The sequence below is a fragment of the Somniosus microcephalus genome, chromosome 24 (assembly GCF_052327205.1).
Source record: "Somniosus microcephalus isolate GS21.2 chromosome 24, FLI_Smic_1.0, whole genome shotgun sequence".
NCBI classification, from domain to species: Eukaryota; Metazoa; Chordata; class Chondrichthyes; order Squaliformes; family Somniosidae; genus Somniosus; species Somniosus microcephalus.
In genome coordinates this window covers 17,404,811-17,430,915 of record NC_141010.1, presented here as the reverse complement: position 1 = coordinate 17,430,915, position 26,105 = coordinate 17,404,811, and positions in this window count along the sequence as shown.

Sequence of the window (26,105 nt, the reverse complement as noted above, 5' to 3'; positions counted from 1 at the left end):
ATTTAAAATTCTTTAATCACTTTAGACACACCAAACACACTTACCTTTGCACTCATGCACCCATCACTCACCTGAACACCGACATCGCGATCCCTCCAAGTCCTTCAACCCGACGGCCCGACTCCTCTAACTTGGCGTGGTTTGGAGCCGTCAGGAATCCCACAGTTCAAGCTTTAAAATAGGGATTAGGCTAAAAACTGCCTGTTAACTACCTGTTAACAGGCAGTTAATTGGCACTAATCCCTTCCCGCCTCGGGTAGGCGGGTCCCAGTGCGGGGCGGGTACCCGCCTCCTTTGAAACTTACACGGAGGCGGGATGGGGTCCGGACGCCCAAATTCGGGACTTTAACCCTCCGCACGCCTCCAATCCCGACTCCACGGGTCAATGAAAATCGACCCCACTAACTCTGTTTCTCTCTCCACAGACGCTGCCTGACCTACCTGAGTATTTCCAGCATTTTCTGTTTCTATTTCAGATTTCCAGCATCCGCAGTATTTTGCTTTTATACTGAAGCAGTTGCGCGCTAATGTTTGCGTAGTATAATTTCGAGGCCATCTCTACCCTACATTTGCACGGATCAGATACACATTACCCGCCTCCGGAAGGTCAGCTTGCCAGGGGCACTGGAAAGAACTGGGTCACTAGGCAACCAGCAATTCCCCTCCCCTCCATCCCAGCCATCAGAGAAAAGACTGAATCATTCAACATCCCACTTACCAGACCAGAAGTAACAGAGCAGGCAGCATTCTAATCTTAAATTTAGGAATAAACTTTGTACCCTGATGCCAAGATGCACCATAATATTTGCAGAGTTTAGGTTGCAACAGGTTTTCAGTCCAGTTTCATTGAAAGTGTATTTTTTGCAGGATTTTGAAAATCTGTTTGAACCCCCAGGTGCTGACAATGGACCCAACATCTGCATTCACTTTAAAAACTATTCAGTTAGCTCGGAACTGACCATAAAGTAAAACACTCAGCCCAAGACTGGCCGTTCATTCTATGCGCCACCTACAGCTCCCCTTTGTAACAACACATCTCAATCAGCAACAGATTCTGTTAAAGTCCATCATTGCTGAAACAAGGGCGCCATCCTGTGGCCACATTAAGAAAGAAGAAAGACTTGCATTTCTGTCGCGCCTTTCACGACCACCAGACGTCTCAAAGCGCTTTACAGCCAATGAAGTACTTTTTGGAGTGTAGTCACTGTTGTAATGTGGGATACGCGGCAGCCAATTTGCGCACAGCAAGCTCCCACAAACAGCTGCTTCCACAGGTAAACAACTTGCATTTAATGAAATGTCCCAAGGTGCTTCACAAGTTCGTTATCAGACAAAATTTCACACCGAGCCACATAAGGAGACATTAGGACACATGAGAGGTAGGCTTTAAGGAGCCTCTTAAAGGACGAAAGAGAGGTAGAGAGGCGGAGAGGTTTAGGGAGGGAATTCCAGAGCTTAGGGCCTTGGCAGCTGAAGGCACGGCCACCAATGGTGGAGTAAATTAAAGTTCTTTTGGAAAAACTCTGACCTCTATTTTCAAAGATCAGTGATTTTGTAATAAAGTGCCTCTCTTTTTCCAGTGAAAGGCATTTATATCCCAAAATACAGGGCTGAATTTTAACTTTTTTTTATTCGTTAATGGGATCTGGGCGTCGCTGGCAAGGCCAGCATTTATTGCCCATCCCTAGTTGCCTTTGAGAAGGTGGTGGTGAGCCGCCTTCTTGAACCGCTGCAGTCCGCAAAGTGAAGGTACTCCCACAGTGCTGTTAGGGAGGGAGTTCCAGGATTTTGACCCAGCGACGATGAAGGATCGGCGATATACTTCTAAGTCAGGATGTGTGTGACTTGGAGGGGAACTTGGAGGTGGTGGTGTTCCCATGCGCCTGCTGCCTTTGTCCTAGGCAGAAGAGGTTGCGGGTTTGGGAGGTGCTGCCAAAGAAGCCTTGGTGAGTTGCTGCAGTGCATCTTGTAGATGGTACACACTGCAGCCACGGTACACACGGTGGTGGAGGGAGTGAATGTTTAAGGTGGTGGATGGGGTGCCAGTCAAACGGGCTGCTTTGTCCTGGATGGTGTCGAGCTTCTTAAGTGTTGTTGGAGCTGCACTCATCCAGGCAAGTGGCGAGTATTCCATCACACTCCTTACTTGTGCCTTGTAGATGGTGGAAAGGCTTTGGGGAGTCAGGAGGTGAGACACTCGCCGCAGAATACCCAGCCTCTGGCCCGCTCTAGTTGCCACAGTATGTGTGTGGCTGGTCCAGTTAAGTTTCTGGTCAATGGTAACCCCCAGGATGTTGATGGTGGGGGATTCGGCAATGGTAATGCCGTTGAATGTCAAGGGGAGATGGTTAAACGCTCGCTTGTTGGAGATAGTCATTGCCTGGCACTTCTGTGGCGCGAATGTTACCTGCCACTTATCAGCCCAAGCCTGAACATCGTCCAGGTCTTGTTGCATGTGGGCATGGACTGCTTCATTATCTGAGGAGTTGTGAATAGCGCTGAACACTGTGCAATCATTGGCGAACATCCCCATTTCTGACATTATGTTGGAGGGAAGGTCATTGATGAAGCAGCTGAAGATGGTTGGGCCTAGAACACTGCCCGGAGGAACTTCTGCAGCGATGTCCTGGGGCTGTGATGATTGACCTTCAACCACCACAACCATCTTCCTTTGTGCTAGGTATGACTCCAGCCAGTGGAGTATTTTCCCCTGATTCCCATTGACTTCAGTTTTACTAGGGCTCCTTGATGCCACACTCGGTCAAATGTTGCCTTGATGTCAAGGGCAGTCACTCTCACCTCACCTCTGGAATTCAGCTCCTTTGTCCATGTTTGGACCAAGGCTGTAATGAGTTCGAGAGCCAAGTGTTCCTGGCGGAACCCAAACTGGGCATCAGTGAGCAGGTTATTGGTGAGTAAGTGCCGCTTGATAGCACTGTCGATGACACCTTCCAAGGTTGTCTGTGTGTTCAGCAGCAGGAAGGACCCCCCACCAGCGGTATTAAAAGGGATCATCAACAACTTGCAGGTGACTTGCTTTTTGATTTCTACAGGCTCTGTGTAAGTTAGTGCAACTGTTTGGAGCTTTCTACAGTTATTTGAAGTTGGTGAGGTGACAGGGAGGGGTGCACCTGTCATATTGGCACCCTTGTTGAGCGCTGAGCCAAGCAGCAGAATGTTTAGTGCTGAACTCAGCGCTCCAATCATTAGAATTAACAGCAAGCACGAATTTTGCGCACTGCCTGCACCACTTGCAACGGGCATGGGCAGATCTCTGTGCCCGTTTTCAGGCTTAATCCAATTTCTAGGCCAGAGAGCTTTAATTTTAAGCTGGAAATGCTGGAAACACTCGGCAGGTCAAGGAGCATCTGTGGAGGGAGAAACAGAGTTAACGGGCTGGTCTGGGGGCGGGCGACGTCCGTGGCGTGTGGGGACCCTGCATTTGTCTCGATCCCAGTCTCCAACAAGATTTTACGATGATGGGGCTTGTTAAACCCCGCCTTGCGAGGTTCCCAGCCAATTAATAGGAAGCAGGTCTGATGACATCATTTGATGACGCGTCATCAGCCGGTTTCCTTAAAGGGACCATGTCCAAATTGATTTTGACAGTTGTGTTGTCAGTGTTCTACAGCACTGAGGTGCTGCAAACACTGACAAGCACTGCACAGAGGTGCACGGCTGCACCCAGGCTCTCCTATGACTCCCTCCACATGCTTATGGAGGGAGTCACAGCACGCAGGGAGGTTCTCTTCCCTTCCAAGGGCAGAAGAGACCTCCCCAGGACACCAACGCAGCCTGGTTGCACATTGCACAGGAGGGCACAAGCAGGGATGTCATCAGGAGGACCAGGCTGCAGTGGCACAAACCTTTCAATGATCTCAGTAGATCACGAAACGTTACTGCAAAGCCACACTCAACCTCATCCTCCTGTGCCACTCATCACATCCCCATCACCCTGCCTCCCCTACCCTACTCCTGCACAGCTTTACTCACACCAACTTACCTTGCACCTCCACCCATCTATCTCTATCTACATTATCACTTCCCCATCTCACTAGCCACCCCTCACACTCACCCTCATCCTAGTGCAATCATACCAACTAACAACACACAAGGATGTTTTAGCCAATGTTTGTGTAAACTTTCTGTTAATGTGTCGTTAAGCATTGAAATCCTTATTGTCACCACATTGCCTTCTTGGACAGATTTGTGTGCACCTTTGAAAGTGTCTTAGTGAGTTCCAGTGAATGGTGAGACATAACAGCCTAGAAATTGAGTTTGCGCTGCGCCAGGGCTTTAGCGCCGGAAGTTAGCACCGGCGCTAAGTCCCTTTGCGCGCACCAAAAATTCAGTAGCGCCGCGCCCAAATGGCTGCCGGCGCTACTGAAGGGTTTTAGCGCCTGAAAACTGGCACAACGTGCCGCATTGCGGCGCTATTCCGGCGCTGCGGCGCCTGCTGCGGTGCGGCAGGCTCGGGAAGTGCAGGCCTCCTCCTTCCATTAAGGAGGAGCTGCCTGCACCCGGCCGCGGCCCGCGCAAATCTCTTCAAAAATGAGCCCGGCACCTCGGACAAGTGCCGGGCTTGCATCTGTTCCGGGGGGGGGGGGGGGGAGAAGTCCGGGGAGGGAGCTGCGGGCAGGCGGCCGGCGGGAAAGCGGCCGGCCGCCGCGCCTCCTTAAAGCGCCGGCGCAGACTCCGGCAACACTCGTTTGCCGGAGTCTTAGTTGCGGCTGCCACTGGCGAGGCGGCCGCAACTGAATTTCGGCTTGGGGCCGGGTTACCACGGCAACCGGGACGCTGCGCACACCGATGACGTCATCGGTGCCGGCGCAGCGCTACCGGTCTACCGCCGCGGAAGGGCCCCAGGCAATTTAGGAACCGGCGCCAATTGCAGCGCTAGGCCCTCTAGCGCCGCAAAATCGGTGCTAAGGGCACTGAATTTCTAGGCCAACGTCCCCCCCGGACCGCCACCAATGGTGATGAGTGTGAAAGGAATGACTTGGACATTGTAGGGATGCTGTATGGTGCTGGTGTGGGGTGGTGCCAACCTGGTACATCATGTGGCAGCCAGGGTGTACAGCGTCAAGTGAAGCAAATCTGGCCATGGTGAGGCCATCGCTGGTGTCCCAGGCAACAATGTGCATGGGTGATGATGCCCTGTGTCCAGGGCAGCATCAGTTGATTGCGGAGAAGGTTGGTGTGGGTGTTGGTGCTACTGCTGTACCCGGTGATGCTGGTGTTGGGGCTGATTGTGTTGGGATTCTGAGGACCAAGTTGAGGTTTTTTCAAGGGCACCGATGCTGATGAAATAGATGGCAGGTGAGGTTGAGACGACAGAAGTAATCTGTCAATGTTGAGATAGGTTGTTCCAAGGAGGTGACAGTGGATAGAGAGATTACTGCAAACACTTCAAAAGTGCATAAAGCTCAAAAGTGGGTTCTAAATACTGAAGGCTGAAGCCTCTGAGATTGGAAAGTGACCAGCTGTAAAATGGCAGGTTTTAAACCACTTTTGCAGCTGTCACCTGTTGAAAGAAATGGAGAGTTATTCAGAACCCGACATACTTACCTGGCGTGATCCCCGAGCGACAGGAACTTCGTGGAAAACTTGGAAAATGCTTTGTACCTGGTAAAATGGTGATTACATTGCTTTAAACACAATTGCCTGACCCGCTGCTTAGTGTCGTGTCTGCAAAGCACAGGCAGAGCCGGCACTGGGGAAACTGACAAGGAGGCGGGTTTAGAGCGGGATACCGCCCCGCTGTCAATCTTTTGGATTTTGACAGCGGACCCGCCTCTGAACCCGCCCTCTGAGTGCCGGCAAAATTCAGCCCAACGTTTCAGGTCGATTACCTTTCATTAGAACAGTTCTACTCTTCAGAACTACACCATTGCCTGTAAAGCACTTTGGGGCGTCCTGAGGTTATGAAAGGCGCTACGTAAATGCAAAACTTTCTTTTAGCAGGATGGAGTGGGACTAATTGGAGAGCTCGTTCAAAGAGCCGGCACAGGCACGATGGGCCGAATGGCCTCCTTCTGTGCTGTATGATTCCATATCTGAAGTGGTGGAAACTTAGACAATGTTGCAGAGAAGGGCAGTGAATAAAAGGAATGTACGACGGGGAATTAAAGGATTGAGAATTACAAAAAACAATAAGTGCCAGAATTCTCTTGCATGAACAGCACTGCTTGTGTTATACAGCCCAGTTCACTTGTTGCTTTTCTTTGTAATCCATCAATCTGTCCTTTGTATTGTCTTATATTAATAAAAATGGATTATTACAGTCCTGTGGATTCGTGCTGCTGGAATAAACCTTAGGATTTGGAGAACGTAATCCAAAAGCCAACCTTTAGAGGTTGGCTTTAGGGGTCTAGACAGAGTAGATAGCAAGGAACTGTTCCCATTGGCGAACCAGAGGACACAGGTTTAAGGTGATTGGCAGAAGAACCAAAGGCGACATGAGGAAAAACTTTTTTACTCAGCGAGTGGTTAGGATCTGGAATGCACTGTCTGAAAGGGTGGTGGAGGCAGATTCAATCGTGGCTTTCAAAAGGGAATTGGATAAATAGCTGAAGGAATTAAATTTGCGGCGCTACGGGGAAAGGGCGGGGTAGTTGGACTAGCTGAAGTGCTCATGCAGAGAGCTGGCACAGGCTCGACGGGCTGAATGGCCTCCTTCTGTGCTGTAACCATTCTATGATTCTTGTGTGTGTTATTATTAGTTACATTAACTTCTTATCTGCACTACTTTAGCACAATCATTAAATAGGAACACTAAAATTGCGCTAACGTGAATTGAATGCAAAGAGCTAATCATCTCTCACAGAGAAATGAAAATCCTGAAATGTCTGAAAAGCGTTTGGTGTAACATTCAGCACAAGGTTTGTTAATACACAATTATGATCCACATTTTAATAGCTCTGGAGTCCAGAATCAAATGGGTTTAGAATGTAGGTTATCGTTCATCCCGCTACAGGCAGTTTATGAGGCAAGTGATACGTCCCCTTCCAATGTGGAAATGTCATCGTGCACACATTGATCTCATTACATTACTGGGGTTAATACACCTGGAAAATTACTGTAGAAAAGTTCTCAGAAGAATTACTGATGCTGAGAAAAGATCAGGTATTAAAGCAAATTCACAATCAATCATTCCTTTATTTCAATATAAGCAGGAAAACGTGTTAGGATCAAAATCCCACTCCAGACTAGTAAGAACTGACTCTAAACTCCCTCATTGAGTTAAGGAGGATACAATGTGCGTCAATACTCGTGGGGCGTAGTGATCTTTCGTTCTTAGAGGTCCACAGCTTTCACAGAAAATATTGACAGTATTGCAAAATGCGATCGTCAAAACACTGATAATAATTCTGGAATCCCAAATAATAATAATACAGGACTTGACCGATTCAGACCCTGTAAACCAGTAGTCCGGGCAAAAGAACATCAGGCACAGAAAGACTGCACCTGTTCATATCCAACAGTAGGTGGCACTGTGCAATCGGAAGACCAGCTTGTACCTCGGCTGCGGAGGGGCAGAGTTACTCTTAGGAGAACAGGGTTTCCCAGAAGCAACTGAAATGAATCATGAAAGAAAAGGAAAAAACGAGAAGGAAGGAAAGATAAGAAAGAAAAATAATTTGCATTTCTATAGCGCCTTTCACGACCTCAGGACATCCCAAAATGCCTTACAGCCAATTAAATACTTTTTCAAGTGAAGTCACTGTTGTAGTGTAGGGAAGGCAGCAGGCAATTTGTGCGCAGCAAGATCCCACAAACAGCAATGAAATAAATGACCAGATAATCTGTATAGGTGTTGGTTGAGGAATAAATATTGGCCAGGGCGTCGGGAGAACTGTCCTGCTCTTCTTCGAATCTTTTACATCCACCTGAGGGGGCAGACGGGGCCTCGGATTAACATCTCATCTGAAAGACAGCACCTCTGACTGTGCAGCACTCCCTCAGTGCTCCACGGCTGAACAGTAAGGGAGAAGCTTTGGAGGTAACAGAAGGCGGCGAGTGCAGAGCTATTTCTGCAGGGGATGTGTTTGAAATGCTAATTGGTTCTCTATGTGCCTTGTAAGAGGAAAAGAGTGCTTTGACCAACCTGTTGAGAGGTAGCACTGTGAGAGATGACGGCCTGTCCATTTGGTTATGAAGAGATGCTCACATATGAGCTGCATATATGGCCCCGTGAACCTAGTAGTTGCAGTGCAGATTCACCGGGATGGTACCAGGGCTTCAAACGTTAAATTATGAGGACAGGTAGCATAAACTCGGCTTGTAATCCCTTGAGTTTAGAGGGTTGAGGAGTGCTCTAATTGAGACGTTTAAGATGATAAAGGGATTCGATAGGGTAGCTAGAAAGAAACTATTTCCTCTGGTGGGGGAATCCGGAACAAGGGTTAATAATCTCAAAATTAGAGCTAGTCCGTTTAGGAGTGAAGTCAGGAAGCACTTTTTCACACAAAGGCTAGTGGAAATACAAAACATAGAAAAACAGGAGCAGGAGTAGGCCATTCAGCCGTTCGGAGCCTGCTCCGCCATTCAATATGATCATGGCTGATCCTCTATCTCAATACCATATTCCCGTTCTCTTCCCCATACCCCTTGATGCCTGAAATCTGGAACTCTCTCCTCCAAAAGGCTGCGGATGCTGGATCAGTTGAAATTTTCAAGACTGGGATAGGTAGCTTTTTTGTTGGCTAAGGGTATCAAGGGATATGGAGCATTGGCGGATATATGGAGTTAAGATATCGACCAGCCATTGTCGAATTGAATGGCAGAACAGGCTCGAGGGGCTGAATGACGTGCTCCTGTTCCTGTGGGGGGTTGTGTAGGGGATCTTTCCCAAGGTAGAAGAGCATCGGCAAGCATGAGGCGCAGGTGTATGTAACCAAATGCGGATGGAACTGGTAACGATGGTATGATGATGAGTTCCAATTGATCACCAGCACACCATTGGATTGGATGTAGTTGTGCATAAGCTATTAAGACACTTCTACCAAAGTGTGGCCTGATGTAGCCAGCCTTGAGAACATGCCCAAGGTGTGTCAAGTGAACAGGCGGCATCACGATTCTGTTGAGTATTCCACATCATGTGATGTATCACTTTTCCTTTTGTCTTCACTGCGGTGAGAGATGTCAGTACTGGGCACGGAACACTTTTCCACTTGGGGGCCTCCGGTGTCAGCATGAACCATGTCAGGTAGAGCGGGAGAGCCCAAACTTGCTGGAGTGCTGTCCACACTGGTATCCAGAGCCACGATGGCAGCAGTCCGAGCTTCCATGGTAGCAAGCTGAGATTGCATGACAGCAATCTCAGGCGTTGGGTGGATGCTTAAGTGAGGGGAATGGCAGCTGGAAGGTGTAGAATGATAGATTGAGCCTCAGCTATTTACAATCTATATTAATGACTTAGATGAAGGGACCGAGTGCAATGCATCCAAGTTTGCTGACGATACAAAGCTAGGTGGAAAAGTAAGATGTGAGGAGGATGCAAAGAGCCTGAAAAGGGATATAGGTAGGTTAAGTGAGTGGGCAATAAGGTGGCAGATGGAGTATAATGTGGGGAAATGTGAGGTTATTCCCTTTGGTAGGAAGAATAGAAAAGCAGAATATTTTTTAAATGGTGAAAAACGATTAAACGTTGGTGTTCAGAGAGATTTAAGTGTCCTAGTACAAGAAACACAGAAAGCTAGCATGCATGTACAGCAAGCAATTAGGAAGGCAGATGGTATGTTGGCCTTTATTGCTGGAGGGTTGAAGTACAAGAGTAAGGAAGTCTTGCTACAATTATACAGGGCTCTGGTGAGACCACACCTGGAGTACTGTGCACAGTTTTGGTCACCTTGTTTAAGGAAGGATATACTTGCCTTAGAGGCGGTGCAACGAAGGTTCACTAGATTGATTCCTGGGATGAGAGGGTTGTCCCATGAGGAGAGATTGAGTAGATTGGGCCGATACTCTCTGGAGTTTAGAAGAATGAGAGGTGATCTCATTGAAACATATAAGATTCTGAGGGGGATTCACAGGGTAGATGCTGAGAGGTTGTTTCCCCTGGCTGGAGAGTCTAGAACTAGGGGACTCTGGCCTAGAAATTCGGTGGGCTGCGCCACCAGTTAGCGCCCAAAGAGGGCACTTAGTGGCTTTAGCGCCACTGGCCACGCCTCCCGTGAAATTTAGCAGGGCGCTAATGGCGGCGTTAGCCTGTAGCGCTGCGCCACCACCGATGACGTCATCGGTGTGCGCAGCACCCCGCTACCGCCCCGATCGCGATATTGGGTCGCGCCCCCCGCTGTAATGCCGGTCGCAATCGGCGACCGGTTCAGGGGGGCCGACCTGCAGCGGTAGTGGCGCTAATTAAAGGGGAGGTGTGGGGCGGCCATTTTTTTTGCTGGCCGCCTGCCAGCACCTCCTCGCGCCGCCGTCCCCAGCCTCCTGAGCCCCCCCCCCCCGGGCAGTGCCGGCTGTGTCCCAAGAGCCCGGCACCTCTCCTTGGTGCCGGGCTCTTTTGCCGGCACTCGCGATCTCTGATCGCGCTGGTGCAGGCCCCTCCCCTTTAAGAAGCGGAGGAAGGCCTGCAGTACAGCGTGTGGCGCTGCGGCATGTTGCGCTGCGATATTCAGTTTCAGCGCCCCAAGAGGGACACGGGGCGCCTCGAGCAGCGCCCGGCTTCCGTTTGGGGCGCTGAAACTGAATATCGCGCTGGCGCAATCGGCTCCTTCCGGGGCGGAACTTCCGGCGCCCAGGCGGCGCCACCGAATTTCTCGGCCATAGTCTCAGGATAAGGGGCCGGCCTTTTAAGACTGAGATGAGGAGGAATTTCTTCACTCATAGGGTTGTGAAACTTTGGAATTCTCTACCCCAGAGGGCTGTGGATGCTCAGTCGTTGAGTATATTCAAGGCTGAGATTGATAGATTTTTGGACTCTAGGGAAATCAAAGGATATGGAGATCGGGCGGGAAAGAGGAGTTGAGGTCGAAGATCAGCCATGATCTTATTGAATGGTGGAGCAGGCTCGAGGGGTCATGTGACCTACTCCTGCTGCTAATTCTTATGTTCTTAAAGACAAATAGGTTTACTAATTCCCAAACCCACAAAGAGCTCAATTTTTCAAAAGAGCAGCTCCAATAGATCTTTTACCAACTTTAAAAGACCTAACACAGTTTATTTTGTGACCTTGTGTCTTTTATGCAGTGGTCAAAGTCTTTGCTTTGTCCATCTGGCCAGGCCTAGATTGGCATTATATCTAGGCCCATTCTTGCTGCCTTATAAACTGCTGCCCCTGAAGTTGACTGCGTCCACAATGAGGGTGTTTAGTCTAACCAGAGAATAATTTGTCCATCACATGTTTCATAGTGTGAATTGCACCTGAGCCCCAGTATGATTTTTTGGCTTTACATGTTCAGGTTTCTTTAAACAGTCTGAATGAGGAACATCTTTCAAAGCATTGCAAAGAAATGCTTCATCCATTTCTCATTTTAATGCTTTTATATTCAGTTTTGTGCCCCTCCCACCCCCCCCCCCCCCAATCCCATCTCCTGAAGGTGTTAACTCATTCCTGGAATCATTCAGCGTCCAGTGCCTTGCCCAAGTGACTATTGTTCTTGAGTGAACCTTGACAGTGGATGTTGACAGGCTATTGAACTGCAAAGGGCGTTACAGCTGATCCCGATCCTGTCCTGACCCAATATTCACACCTAAACCTTCCACCAGGGGTCGCTGGATGACTATGAAGAGCAGAAGCCATGGTTGAGTTACCTCTTCCTAATCCAGGAGCGGGAAGGCCTACCAAAGCACTCCTACCTCTGCCCCAGCTTGAATCGACACAGGCTAGGAACAAACCCAGTCTGCTTGGCCTCAGATACTCAACCACTGGATAGAACCGAAATGTATTTTTAATTTTTGTTTTTGTAAAGAAAAATCTCCTGGAAATTTTGACTGGATTGCGAACAACAGGGAAAGACCCTCTGGTCCATGCAGCCAGTCCCACACAATTGCGATACTTTGTGTATCACAATAAATAGGAGGTGAAATTGGGCTGGGTAGCCCCCATTTTTTGGGTTCCAATTTGGTGTCTGCGGCGCGCGCACGCACTTCTAACGTGATGTGCGCAGACGGTAAAGGGGTTAGCTCGCGCGCACTTAACATCCGCCGGAAGTATGCAGAGCAGGCAGATCATGGCATCCACGCTGGTTTGACACCAGTCCTGCCATTTTGGAGCTCCACGCTCCAGCCTCTGCCCTCTCTTAACCTCGCACAGCTGAACATGCATTCAACAGCATGAAGGAACCCCCAGCAGTGCTATTTAAAGGGACCATCAACTACTTACAGGTTAGTTGCTGGTTTATCTCTTATGGCTGTTGATGTAATTCTACAAGTTTTGGGTGCTTTCTATAGCTGGTTAAAGTTTCAATAGTCTACAGGGGGTGGTGTGGCAGGTGCTGAAGTACTTTTTTGCTGACTTAAAGGATGTACACAGACCAGTTGCTCCCAGATATTGGTGGACCAGTAGATCTTCCTCTTGACATTGAGCATGACTGGGAGAATGAGCAGAGGCCACGCGGAGCAGGACAAGCTATTAGAAGAGGGAGGAGGAGGAAGGGGAGAAGGGCTCTCAGCAGGAGGCCATATCTACAAAGGGTCTTTAGGGAGCCGATCTGTTGGAGAACGGATTGCTAGAGTGCTGTGATGCCCTAGAAGCTGCTTTGCACACTGGTATCCAGAGCCATGATGGCAGCAGTCTGAGCTTCCATGACAGCGATCTCAAGACGTTGGGTGGATGCTGCTTGTGCTGCAATGGAAGCTAAAACATCGGCGATCAGAGGCTGCATCATGGTTGATTCCATAGGTGTGCTGCTGGAGATACCCACCCATTCCATGTTGGAAAGGATAGGCTCCAAGCTCTGCACAAAGCCCTGTGCCAAATTGGCGCTGTGCTCCTCAATGCTCCTTGACATCGAGGGCAGGCTTTCCAGCAGGGTTCCCAGTGTACCAAGCATTTGGGTGTGTACACCCATCAGACCTCTTCTGTAGCCTAGCCCATCGAAGTCAAGTAGTGCTAGGAAGTAACCATATAGGGCCCACTGCTGATGTGTGCAACCAATGAACAGTGCGGGTAGTGCTGACTACACGCAGAAATCATTATAATTGGCAGGCAGCACAAAATTGGCATGCTGAGTGCATTCCACTGAAGGGGCGCCAGTTAATCGCACATTGCGATCCCCACGCCCATTTTCGGGGGCTTTCCAATTTAACCCCATACACCCCACCCCAACCAAAACCACACGATCTCCTGGGAGTGGTGAAACAATCTGTGCTTGTTATCCTTTATTACCCTCACCTCACCCAGTCTGGGAGATGAATCCATGGTGTGTTCTATTTCAATTTTTCAAGCCAAATGTCTTTCTGTTTAGATTGGGAGAGATTCAATAACCATACTCAGAAGAAATGGGTGGTAATGATTCATCCCTGGGCATGCTCTAATTCTCAGCTCCACTCAGATCCTACACTTTGCCTATTTTCCCTGGAAACCCTTGCTCTGAATTGACTGCCCAGCCAACTGCTCATTAACTTGTTCTTCTGAATGCCTCAATAGTGAGATACCAGCATCGACATAATTACCGTATTTGATATGCAAAGCAGGCCATCAGATTTGGATGCAAATTTGCATGGATCGGGCGCCCATTTCAACCTCCAACCTCTGCTTTGGTTCAAATCCATCTCCGCACTTGGCCTGAGATTGAGGACAATTTGGGGTTTGTGTGGCGTGGACAGCTAATCCCAGCTCTACTGCAGAACCCCACCCACATTTTCCTTTCCCCCTTCCTGCTGATTCACAACAGGAGAAAGGCGGAGTTACCTTGTTGGGTGGCTGAGTCAACTGCGGGAAAAGTGGGAGCGCTCACGATAGCAGTGGCCACGCCTCCTCCTACTGCTGGTGTCTGATGCACGGTGTCATGTATCAGCGGGAAAACAGACCATTGATTCATATAAAAAGTCAGCTCAACCTAACATCTGCTTTCTGTATTAAACGAGGTACAGGAATGCGATTCATGTGGGGCTCCAGATGACATTACAAGGTACATTCACACAGACTTTATCTAACGTTGGGTGACATATTAAACAGGTGCCAGATGTATTTCAGGACCCAAGCACAATTTACAGGTCTCCATACAACAGTGTTACTCATTTATTTTTAAAAAATCAAGATCACAGCCCATCTGATATCTTGCTTGGGGTTACTTTCAGGAATGCTGCACCATGTAGTGATTGGGTGTGGCTCTATGTCTGGGATTGTCCACACGGTGAACTCTTGATTTCAATCATACAACAGTAAGCAATTACCAAATGGACACCAGCCGATACTCTCTGGAGTTTAGAAGAATGAGGAGTGATCTCATTGAAACATACAAGGTTCCGAAGGGGATTGACAGGGTAGATGCTGAGCGGTTGTTTCCCCTGGCTGGAGAGTCTAGAACTAGGGGGCATAGTCTCAGGATAAGGGGTCGGCCATTTAAGACCGAGATGAGGAGGAATTTCTTCACTCACAGGGTTGTGAATCTTCGGAATTCTCTGCCCCAGAGGGCTGTGAATGCTGAGTCTTTGAGTATTTTCAAGGATGAGATAGATTGATTTTTGGACTCTAGGGGAATCAAGGGATGTGGAGATCGGGCGGGAAGGTGGCGCTGAGGTCGAAGGTCAGCCATGATCTTATTGAATGGCGGCGCAGGTTCGAGGGGCCGAATGGCCGACTCCTGCTCCTAATTCTTATGTTCTTAGGCTCTTACCCACCTGGAGAGCAAAGCTCATCTATAGGCCTAATTGTTCGTTTATAATAGAACCTTTTCACTTGCTCTATGGAAGCTGGTTTAGTATGACCTTGGTTGGTGCTGGCAGAAACACACGGAACAGCAAGTCTGCTGATAGGTATAGTCACGACTACAACAACCAATATGCATTTATATAGCACCTTAAAACCTTGGTTGAAGACCTGGATTTTGAGGTTATTAAAGATGCAAAGAGATGGAGCTCTTTATGGAGGAAATTCCAGCGAGGAAGACCCAGGCGGCTGAAGGCACTTCCAGCAATGGTGGGCAGAAGGGAAGGGAGAGCAAAAAAGGACAGAGTCAGCTGAACAGAATGCTTGAGGGGCTGGGGAAATATAGTGCTGGAGGAGCTAACAATGGGGGGGCGGGGGGGGGGGGGGCCATGGAGGCATTTAAAGACAAGGACAAGAGGGGGGGCAGGGAGCCAAAGCCGGCCAGTTCTGGATCAGTGGGACTTAATATGGAACAGGATTTAGGGAGCAGAGCTTTGGATAAGTTGGAGTTTATGATGGGTGGAGAATGAGATCCCAGTAAGGAGAGCATTGGAATAATTGAGTCTGGAGGTGATGATGGCAGATAGAATAGGAAGGGTAATTTTTATTGAACACTAGTTTTGCAGACTGTTTATGTATATGGGGCAAGTGATTAATTACCTCAATTCTCATCCTAACAAATCCATTAGCACTTCATTCATTGACTAGTAGCTAACCAGTTAACCATGTTAATCTGTTATATTTATTGAAACTTATACCCATTATAGTGTTCCACGTGTATTTTTATAAATCGCATAGAATTACATAGAATTATAGAATGTACAGCACAGAAACAGGCATTGGGCCCAATAGGTCCATGCCGGTGTTTATGCTCCACACCATTATCTAGCTTCCTCTTAAATCAATCCATTTTTATAATACAGCTTTCATTCTTCTTACAGCTGGAGATAGTTTGAAAACTGTGTGGATATTTTATGCAAATTGTACTTGGAATCAAACAGTGCAGCTAGCTCCAAAATACCCCAAATATCTCTGCAGGTGAGGCTTGCAAATATCTTGAACATCTAACCTCCTTTCACCTGTCTCTAACAGCGAGACTTGAAACAATCCTGTTGTTTCTGAGTTAGTGGTGGACACCTTAACATTGCTGATAGAGCCAGGGGGGAGTTGAGAAGAATTCTTTTTGCGTAGCGAGATTTGCTCTGGAATGCACTGCCTGAAAGGACGGTGGAAGCAGATGTAAATGTAACTTTCAAAAGCGAATTGGATAAATACTTGAAAAATGAAAAATTGCAGGGCTATGGGACTAACGAGATAGATATTTCAAAGAGATGGCACAGGCATGATGGGCCAAATGGCCTCCTTCTGTACTGTATAATTCTTTAACATTTGCAATCCATTCATGAATCCCATGAGTTGCAAGAGTTTCCTGGGTGTACTTACACTACAAGTTTAACGTGGGTGTGAAGTGATTTCAACTTTGCCACAACACTAAATGGGCAGTGTAAGTTAGGAGTCGGGGCTTCACCTGACTCCAAAGCAAGATGGAACGAGACATTTTGGAGGGAGCAGCCTCACACCCTTCGGTTTATCTCTGCACGGAGTGTAAACCCAGTCCAACCTGGTTTGTAAAGTTCTCAGGATTCTTGTTTGGGCCCCTTGAGCACACTTTTTTTTAAAACCTACCTGACCTTAATGTAAGTGTTTAGCGAGCAGGGATTCTCTTGTTCCTGCTCTCCAAACATTGACATTTCTAATGGTTGGCAGGGAGATCTGCCCACAGGCGTATCCAGGAATGTGCAGAGCTCTCTCCTAAACAACGCTGTTAATGTTCCAGTCGTGTAAGCAGGGTTCTACCTGGAACCCGAACTGCAGCTACTGAATCATAGACGAGTACAGCACAGAAGGAGGCCATTCAGCTCATCCAGTCTGCACCAGCAGATCAATAACTACAGTGTAACTGCTCATACAGTATATATAAAATAGGTCTGCTCTCTCAGGTGGACGTAAAAGATCCCAAGGCACTATTTCGAAGAAGAGCGGGGGAGTTATCCCCAGTGTCCTGGCCAATATTCATCCCTCAATCAACATAACAAAAACAAGATTATCTGGTCATTATCACATTGCTGTTTATGGGAGCTTGCTGTGCACAATTTGGCTGCCGTGTTTCTTACATTACAACAGCGACTACACTCCAAAAAGTACTTCATTGACTGTAAAGCGCTTTGAGACGTCCGGTGTCGTGAAAGGCGCTATATAAATGCAAGTCTTTCTTTTTTTCCTTTAACTTTGCCTCTGAGTTGCAAGTGTTGATAATGGTGATTTGAGCATCTCTTTTCCACCCTGTATATGTTCTATCCAATATGTGATACTCCCGATGACAAGCAATGAAATAACGTCTGATGTCACTGTAATTAAGATCGTGCAGGGTACCTTGGCACTTTCGGTTTAGATCACATGATAGCGACACAAATAAACTCCCAAGTAAACCTCATTGTTATTCATTTAGTCAGCACTGGTGTAGCCAGTTTTGATGGGGTGGCGGGAGGGGTAGAATTGGACTTGCTACATGTAGTGAAATTGCGAACGGTTTTTATTTCCCATGAAATTATAATGTCCCTCTGCACAGCGACCAGAGCATATCTTTCCTTGCCCTGTTACTACACACACCATTTGTCTGTCTTGATCCATACAACTGTGCCTCACTGAGCTCTGGCTGGAAAGCTACATTCTTTCAGCAGGTCAACTCTGAGATCGCCTCTGTTACATATTAGTATTGTGGGAGACTTTAAAAGAGAAAGCATTTCGTTCCCTTGCAGAGAGCTGCAGGTTGGCTGCAACATCTGCTTGAATGACTAGTATAACCGCATCAGAAGAAAGCAACTTGGCTCCGTACGCTTAAAACCGCAAAGTTCTCCAGAAGTAAACTCTTTCTTCATTCCGTAGTTTTTTTCTCTTATTACAAACTATCAATCAGTGTGATCTCCTTCTCCCGCTGCACAGTCTAGAACTGTTAAGAAGTGTATGCGCTGTTCTGAGATGATTCATGAAAAAGTAACAGGCTTGTTGGGTATAAGGGGGGACAAATTGAGTGCCGCCCCCCCCTTGGGGCGCTAACTTCGCCGGGGCGCTAAAAGTAGCGCCCCGAAAGAATTAGCTTCCCCGCAGCCAAAATTGAGAGGTATCGCCCCACGAGGGAAGTGGGGCGTTACTGGAAGCGCCCTGCCTCTCTCATGGGGCGCTGCGAGGGAATATCGTGGCGCGGCGTGCCGCAGCACCACGTGGCCCAGCTGGGCCACCAGGGATTGGACTGCCGGCAAAAGAGCCCGGCACTCAAGAGAAGTGCTGGGCTCATGGAGCGCAGCCGGCACTCCGCGGGGGGGGTGGGTCAGGAGGCCGGGGACGGCAGAGGAGGCAGGCGCTGGCAGGCGGCCAGCAACAAAAATGGCCACCCGGCACCTCGCCTTTAATTAGCACCGCCCCGGCCACAGGTAGGCCCCCTCTGACCCCGTTGGACATAGCGTTCGCCGGTAATTCAGGGGCCGCTACCGAAGATCGCGGCCGGGGCGCAAGCGGGGCACTGCGCACGGCGATGACGTCATCGCTGATGGCGCAGCACCACGGGATGCTAACGGTTACCACCGCCGCTAACCTCCCACTAAATTTCGCGGGAGGCGTTGGCAGCGCCGCGCCTGGGCGCTAGTTGCTTTGCTTAGGGTGCTAACGGGAGGCGCAAAGCAACCGAATTTCTCCCCCAAGGGCTTTTCCCCCTTAAAACATGGGGGCCTAGAAATTGGGTTCTGGTCTTGCCAGGGCTGTAGCGCCAGAAAGTTTGCGCCAGCGGTAATGCGGCAGTGCCCGACGAAAATTCGGGTGCGCCGGGACCAGACGGCGGCGGGCGCTAAAACCCTCCTTTAGCGCCTCAAAACGGGCGTGAACTTGGGTTTCCCGGCGCTAATCCCCCGCTGCGGCACCCGATGCGGTGCAGCAGGCGGGGGAACTGCAGGCCTCCTCCTCCTGTTAAGGAGGAGCTGCCTGCAGCCGACAACTGTCCGGCGGATTGACCCGACATCTGAGCCCGGCACCTCGGGGAAGTGCCGGGCTCGCATGAGACACTGATCAGGGCCGCGGGGGGGGAATGCAGGAGTCCGGGAAGGGAGGTGCGGGCAGGCGGCTGCCGGGAACGCGGCCGGCCGCCGCTCCACCTTTATGCGCCGGCGCACACTGGGGGAAGACTCTGTTGCCAGAGTCTTAGTTGCGCCTGCCACGGGCGAGGCGGGCGCAACTGAATTTCGGCTTGGGGCCGGGTTACCACGGCAACCGGGACGCTGCGCACACCGATGACGTCATCGGTTCCGGCGCAGCGCTACCGGTGCAACGCCGATTTAGGGCCCCAGGGAATTTCTCAACTGGCCATAACTCCGGCGCTAGGCCCTCTAGCGCCTCAAATGCGGCGCTAAGCCTACCGAATTTCTAGGCCGGGAACTTTTATGAAGTTTCCTTCGCCCACAGGACCATCGAGAGCCCCCCTCCCCACTGTCCAGGAGGAAGAGCCGGACGACTCCTCAACGGAACCTGGAGCCTCTGAGGGAGCAGCGTCACCAGAAATCAGCACACACAGCTGCAGCGCAGAGACGCACATCTCGGTGGGTCCTTCGCGACATAGAGTAGTGTTGTTACTTGGTGTATCACAGCTCACAAGTGAGCATCAGCAGATGGTGGAGACAGGGACAGCAGAGGAGAGTCCTCATCGGAAGCCACAAGATGCTCCTAGCTCTACTCAGCTGCATGTAGACGCTGTGCCTCTGGGGCCATCCAGAAAGAGAGCGGTGCTGGAACTTCAGGAACAGGTGCAGGAGGCTCTGACAGGGTTTGCATTCACGGTAACTGCGAGTGTGCAGAGAATGGAGGAGTCCATCTCAAACATGAGCAATGCCGTGGTGCACGCAATGGCAAATGTAGGTGCTGCCATAGAAAGGATGGCAACCTCCTTGGAGGACATAAATCGCCAGACTCAACAGAGCATAGTGACTCTTCTAAATAGATGGTCTGCTATGGAGGATAGATGGGCATCTATTGAGGTGAGGAATCAGAGGTTCATGGACGTCCCCGTTATGAGGAATGTCAGTACAGAGACGGGTCCTCATGGCCCCACTAATGTGCAGCAAGGTCCTCTCCAGCTACTTGCTAGCAGTGAAGTGCAGGCGACCCATGAGAGGGATGTTGGTGGTCGACAACAAGGAAGTGTGGGCTCCTCTCCAAGCGCTCACACTCCCATGCCACTGCGGAGCCCTTAGTCAGAGCCCCAGATTCCTCACCCAACTGAGATGGCCGTCTCAGCCCCTGCACAGCCGCAGGAGGAGCAGACCGTTGATGAACCCTCCCAGGCTCCCAAACCCAGAGGACGCCCGCCAAAGGTGTCTAAGCAGGAGCAGCATGAAAGTGAGCAAGGTGCCTCAACATCTGCTGAAGCCACAGGGGAAGCACCACGTAGAAGCACGCGTAAGAGAAAGTTAACACAGAAATAGTCACACGGGTAGTCACTTGGGTGTTTTGATCTCATACAAAGTAACGTTTGTCATCGAGATTTTAAATGCATTAAAGAAATGCGATGGCAAAGATTCAAAGAGTTGGCCTAGGTGTGCTCAGAAATGGAAGTTGCAGAGAGAGGGTCAGGGTGCCTTTGATCTGTAATGATGGTGGTGAGAGTGATAGGAAACCACAGTTTATTGTACAGATGCTGTATGGTGCAATAAGAAGGTAGGCCAGACATTCATTTCCAGGTGCCAGCCATGTGATTGATGCATAAAGTTACGCGAATCTGGCATGGATTAGTGCATCCCTTGCCTCACAGCTAGCAATGTGGCCACATGCTGGTGGAATTGGCACATCTGCTTCCGCAAGGTGTCCCTTATCACAGAATCACAGAAATCACAGAAACCCCACAGTGCAGATAGAGGCCATTTCGGCCCATCGAGCCTGCACCGACACATATCCCACCCGATCCCCGTAACCCCTACACCAACACATATCCCACCCTATCCCTGTAGCCCCACGTATTTAATCCCCCTAACACTAAGGGTCAATTTTATCATAGCCAATCAACCTAACCCGCACATCTTTGGACTGTGGGAGGAAACCGGAGCACCCGGAGGAAACCCACGCAAACACGGGGAGAATGTGCAAACTCCACACAGACAGTCGCCCGAGGCCGGATTCGAACCCGGGTCCCTGGCGCTGTGAGGCAACAGTGCTAACCACTATGCCACCGTGCTGCCTTAAAAGGCTTATTTTTCGTGATATGCTGTGAATCACTCTGTACAATTTGTCAACTGCGCATTGCATGAGCTGGACTACCTCAGATACTATTGGATCTCATGAAAAGATCTGCAAGATAAAACTTTAGTGATTTTGATTAAAAACTCACATTTTAATATAATAAAATATATTCAGTTTTTTTTAAGTTGCCCACCCACCCTAATGGCTCAGTGTGTCTGTCCAGTGAGTAGTTAAACTAAGGTGATAAGAAATTTCTATAGCGCCTTTCACGGCCACCGGACGTCCCAACGCGCTTTACAGCCAATGAAGTACTTTTTGAAGTGTAGTCACTGTAGGACCCACAGCAGCCAATTTGCGCACAGCACGCTCCCACAAACAGCAATGTGATAATGACCAGATAATCTGTTTTAGTGATGTTGGTTGAGGGATAAATATTGGCCAGGACACCGGGGATAAATCCCCTGCTCTTCTTTGAAATAGTGCCTTGAGGATCTTTTACGTCCACCTGAGAGAGCAGACGGGGCCTCGGTTTAACGTCTCATCCGAAAGACGGCACCTCCGACAGTGCCGCACTCCCTCAGCACTGCACTGGGAGTGTCAGCCTAGATTTTGGTGCTCAAGTCTCTGGAGTGGGACTTGAACCCACAACCTGCTGAGTCAGAGGTGAGGGTGCTACCCACTGAGCCACGGCTAACACACAGTTGCTACATTTAATTGCAATGCCCCTCGGGTTAGAGAGGGGAAAATTGTTCAGGGTTCCTGCCCCGAGGTCTATCCCTGCCTCCGTGTAGATGTCACCTGAGGATAAGATGCAGGCTCAGCTATGATGCCCCATGCAGTTCAGCAGCCAAGCACCATTCACCTTTAAGGGTGACGGGGCAGCGATCCCAGTGGGCATCTGGTTCTCATAGAACTGTATAAGCAGAAGTAGGCACCCAGGGGAGAACTGATATAAGGGGAAAAAAAGTTAAAAATAGCGTTAGTCTGACGGAAAGAGACCGGCTTCTATGCAAACCTTATGGCAGTCAGCTGAAATGTATTTTTCTGCGATGAATTGCCATTTACTTAATTACTGCAGATCTGTACTTTCCACAAGTTGGGAAGTGCTCACAGGCACTACTGCAGTGTAGCTTTCCAGATCATTAAAATCTGATACCTGAATAGATTCTTTTTTTAAGCAGTAACATATAACATTGTGCCTTTGGCAAATAATAGTTTCCATGTTCTTTACTCCTTTCATCTAGAAAAGTATTTGAGACTTACGTTTTATAATGAGTAATCCACGCAAAATATGTTCCTAAAACTAAAGCAAAATACTGCGGGGGGCTGGAAATCTGAAATAAAAACGTTACGTTACTAGTTTAGTTGCCCGTATTTTACAGGAAAATACCGGCAGCGCTATATAAGCTGCTCCTGCTGAAGTAATGGATTTTTCAGGACTGCTCCGTAAACTGGTTCAAGAGTGTAAAAACACCAGAAGTTGTAAAATGCAAAAACAGTAGATTTTTCCCGAAAGCAAGTATGAGTTTGTGACTGGGTTAATTTTAAGTGTTTTTACATTACTGTAAACTACCGATCCCGACGCACAGCTTTCGCACGTTCAACAACTGCAGCAAATATAAATTTATTGTCCTCGACAAAGTAGACAGCAGTGGATATTCACTTTATCGTGGGTCTTCCAATCTGCTGCCTGAACTCTGACCTCCCTGGTAGCCCTTGCAAACATGCTCCGCTCAACATGTCAGTGCGCCCATAGCATGACACCAAATAGAGTCATGATGAAAGTACCAGGTCAGGGCCAGGTGTTGGCGCAATGAACGTTCACACACGTGCAGTACAGAAACAGCGCATGGAAACGTCTTCTGAGACAGCCTGCACGGAGGCCAGAATAAGCTCACTGCGTAAACATGAGACGCATCACATGGAGGGTATTCTGCTGGAACGTGAACCCCTACAAAGGGTGAAATTGCCTTTTGAGTGTCAGCAGATTTGTGAGGATTGAACGTAGCAGCACCAGAGAATACCACTGGGGCTAAAGCTGTCCTCTCTGCTAGCCAGACTGGCCTCATTTTAACGGGACATTTGTGGGGAGTACTGTGAGAAACATTTCCAGGTTTAGAAATGAGTGTACACAATCATCATATCTATATTGCAGACAACACCAAATTGGGAGAGGTAGTCAATACTGAGGAGGACTGCAACAAATTACAAGAAGACATTAATAAACTTGCAGAATGGGCATATAATTGGCAAATTAATTTCAACACAGATAAATGTGAGGTGCTACCTTTTAGTATGAAAAATATTACTTGGAAAATAAGAATCTAAATGAGGTAGAAGAGCAAAGGGATCTCAGAGTACAGATACACAAATCACTAAAAGTAGGTTAATAAGGCCATAAAAAAGCAAACCAAGCACTAGGGTTTATTTCTAGAGGGATAGAATTGAAAAGTAGGGAAGTTATGCTAAACCTGTATCAAACCTTGGTTAGACCACACTTAGAGTACTGTGTACAAGTCTGGTCGCCATATTATAAAAAGGATATAGAGGCACTGGAGAGCATTCCAAAAAGATTTACAAGGATGATACCAGAAATGCGAGGGTAAACATATCAGGAAAGGATGAACAGGCTGGGTCTCTTTTCTCTTGAAAAGAGAAGGCTGAGGGGTGGCCTAATAGAGGTCTTTAAAATCATGAAAGGTTTTGATAGAGTGGATACAGAGAGAATGTTTCCACTTGTGGGGCAGAGTATAACTAAAGGCCATCAATATAAGATAGTCACCAAGAAATCCAATAGGGAATTCAGAAGAAACTTCTTTACCCAAAGAGTGGTGAGAATGTGGAACTCGCTACCACAGGGAGTGGCTGAAGCGAATAGTATAGATGCATTTAAGGGGCGGTTGGACAAGCATATGAGGGAGAAGGGAATAGAGGGTTACGCTGATAGAGTTAGATGAGGAAAGACTGGAGGAGGCTCGAGTGGAGCATTAACACTGGCATGGACTGGTTGGGCCGAATGGCCTGTTTCTGTGCCGTATATCCTATGTAATGTTGCATGTTTTTTACTTGGTTGTAGCAGATGCAGTCATTTTTAAAGGAATTAGAAAATAGAATACACAACAGCAATTTGTTGATACTGCATCTGCAAAGTTTTAAGAGTAACAACTTATTTCCTCCCTCGAAGCCTCCCAATGAGGTTGTGGTATGCCTGCATTCAACCCAGTGCCAAGTGATTCATTGTGTTGCCCTTGGCTGCCAGCTGTTTGGCTGCTCCTGGCAGTATAGGGTATCTCCGAAAAGTGTAAGAATGCATCATCGCTGTAACGCAACTTGACTAAACTCAAAGTTGACCAAATTTAATGGACCGGCATACCTTGAGAGACTGAGGGCCGTGTTACTGGGCAAATTCCATAAAAATCACAGATAAGGAAGTGGGCCTTGAGAGTTCTGTAAAACAAACCTTCCAGCCATTGTTAACAGGAACTTCTTCAGACAATGGCGTAACCGGCCTTGAGGCCCACAGATAAAGAGAGGAGAAAGAAAAACAACTGCTGGCCATTGTTATCGTGGTCTGGGACACGTACGCATTGGGCGGGCTGCTAGGTTTTGGGGTATAAAAAGTGCAGTCGGAAAACACTCGGGGCTGCTGTAGTGAGTCGGGCGACTTGGTCGGTCGCACAGAGAAGAGAATCTACTAGTCACCGCCGAACTGATCACTCGCTGGTGTTAGTACGTGTGTATGCTTATACTTGCTTGTAATCGTTGTTGATTTTAAGTAAAGAATAGTTACCCTGAAATCTTTGTCTCGAGCTGTCTGTTGCAATATGGGTCCGAACTCTAAGTACTGTTAGACTGGAGTAAAAATTTACACGTCTTACAAGAGGAAGAGAAAAAATTACACACAACAGTGTGTGTGAGAGAATTTATTGGCCCATATTTTCCGATCCCTACGGGTGGGTACGAGCTGTGTACACACCCGTAGGGACATCGGAAATGTCGGCTTCAGGCATGCCAAGCGCATGAACTGAAAACCAGCATTTCCAATCTGTCAAGAATCCTCTTGACAGATCGGACGCCTGCCCTGGAGAAGGGCCTCTGCGGGTGGAGAGTTCCACTTTCTGCAGAACCTCCGCCCGCAGAAAACCCTTAGAAATCCTATTGGCTGGCCTGGCCCACATGATCCCAGGGACGCTTGTGAACCGCCTGCACCCCTGGGATACGTGGGCCTTTGTGCACGCGCACCAGGAGAGACCCAGGATCGGAAGAGTCCGGACCTCGGGAGCCCTCAGATAAGGGCGTAGATTTTTTTCCGACAGGAGGCAGCCGCACGCAGGAAGCCTCCTATCGGAAATTACAGGTCAATGTGACTGAAACCCTGAGGGTCGCAGGGACAAATGATAATTTGTAATCTAAAGCTGCATTGGGCGAGGGCACATGGCACACATCATCACAGGCAACAGAATCATTCGTATTTTACTGTATCTCCCGATAATCACTTTATTGTACATAAGAAAGGTTATACAGAATACTGCACTGTGAAAACTTGTAATTGGTGTGAAGTGCATTGGGATGTTTCTGAGAGATGTGATTAGGCATTTATTAAATGCAAGCCTTTCTTTCTTTGTGCCATTTTAATGTGACCCTCTGGAAGAAATGTGACATTTTCATTCAGATTCTAGCTCAAGGGCCTACTACAATCAACTTGTGTTAAAGAAGAAATTCCAAATTAAGCAGACCGTACGCCTTAAACAAAATTCCCCCCGGAACGAATTTCTTTGCTGCTTATTGAGCCACAGTTAGAATCATAGGGGGAGAGATTCATTATAGCCCCGTTTGGGCCACTAAATTTTAATCAGCATCACTAAAAAAAAACAGATTATCTGGTCATTATCACATTGCTGTTTGTAGGAGCTGGCTGCCGCGATTCCTACATTACAACAGTGGCTACACTTCAAAAAGCACTTCATTGGCTGTAAAGCGCTTTGGGACGTCTGGTGGTTGT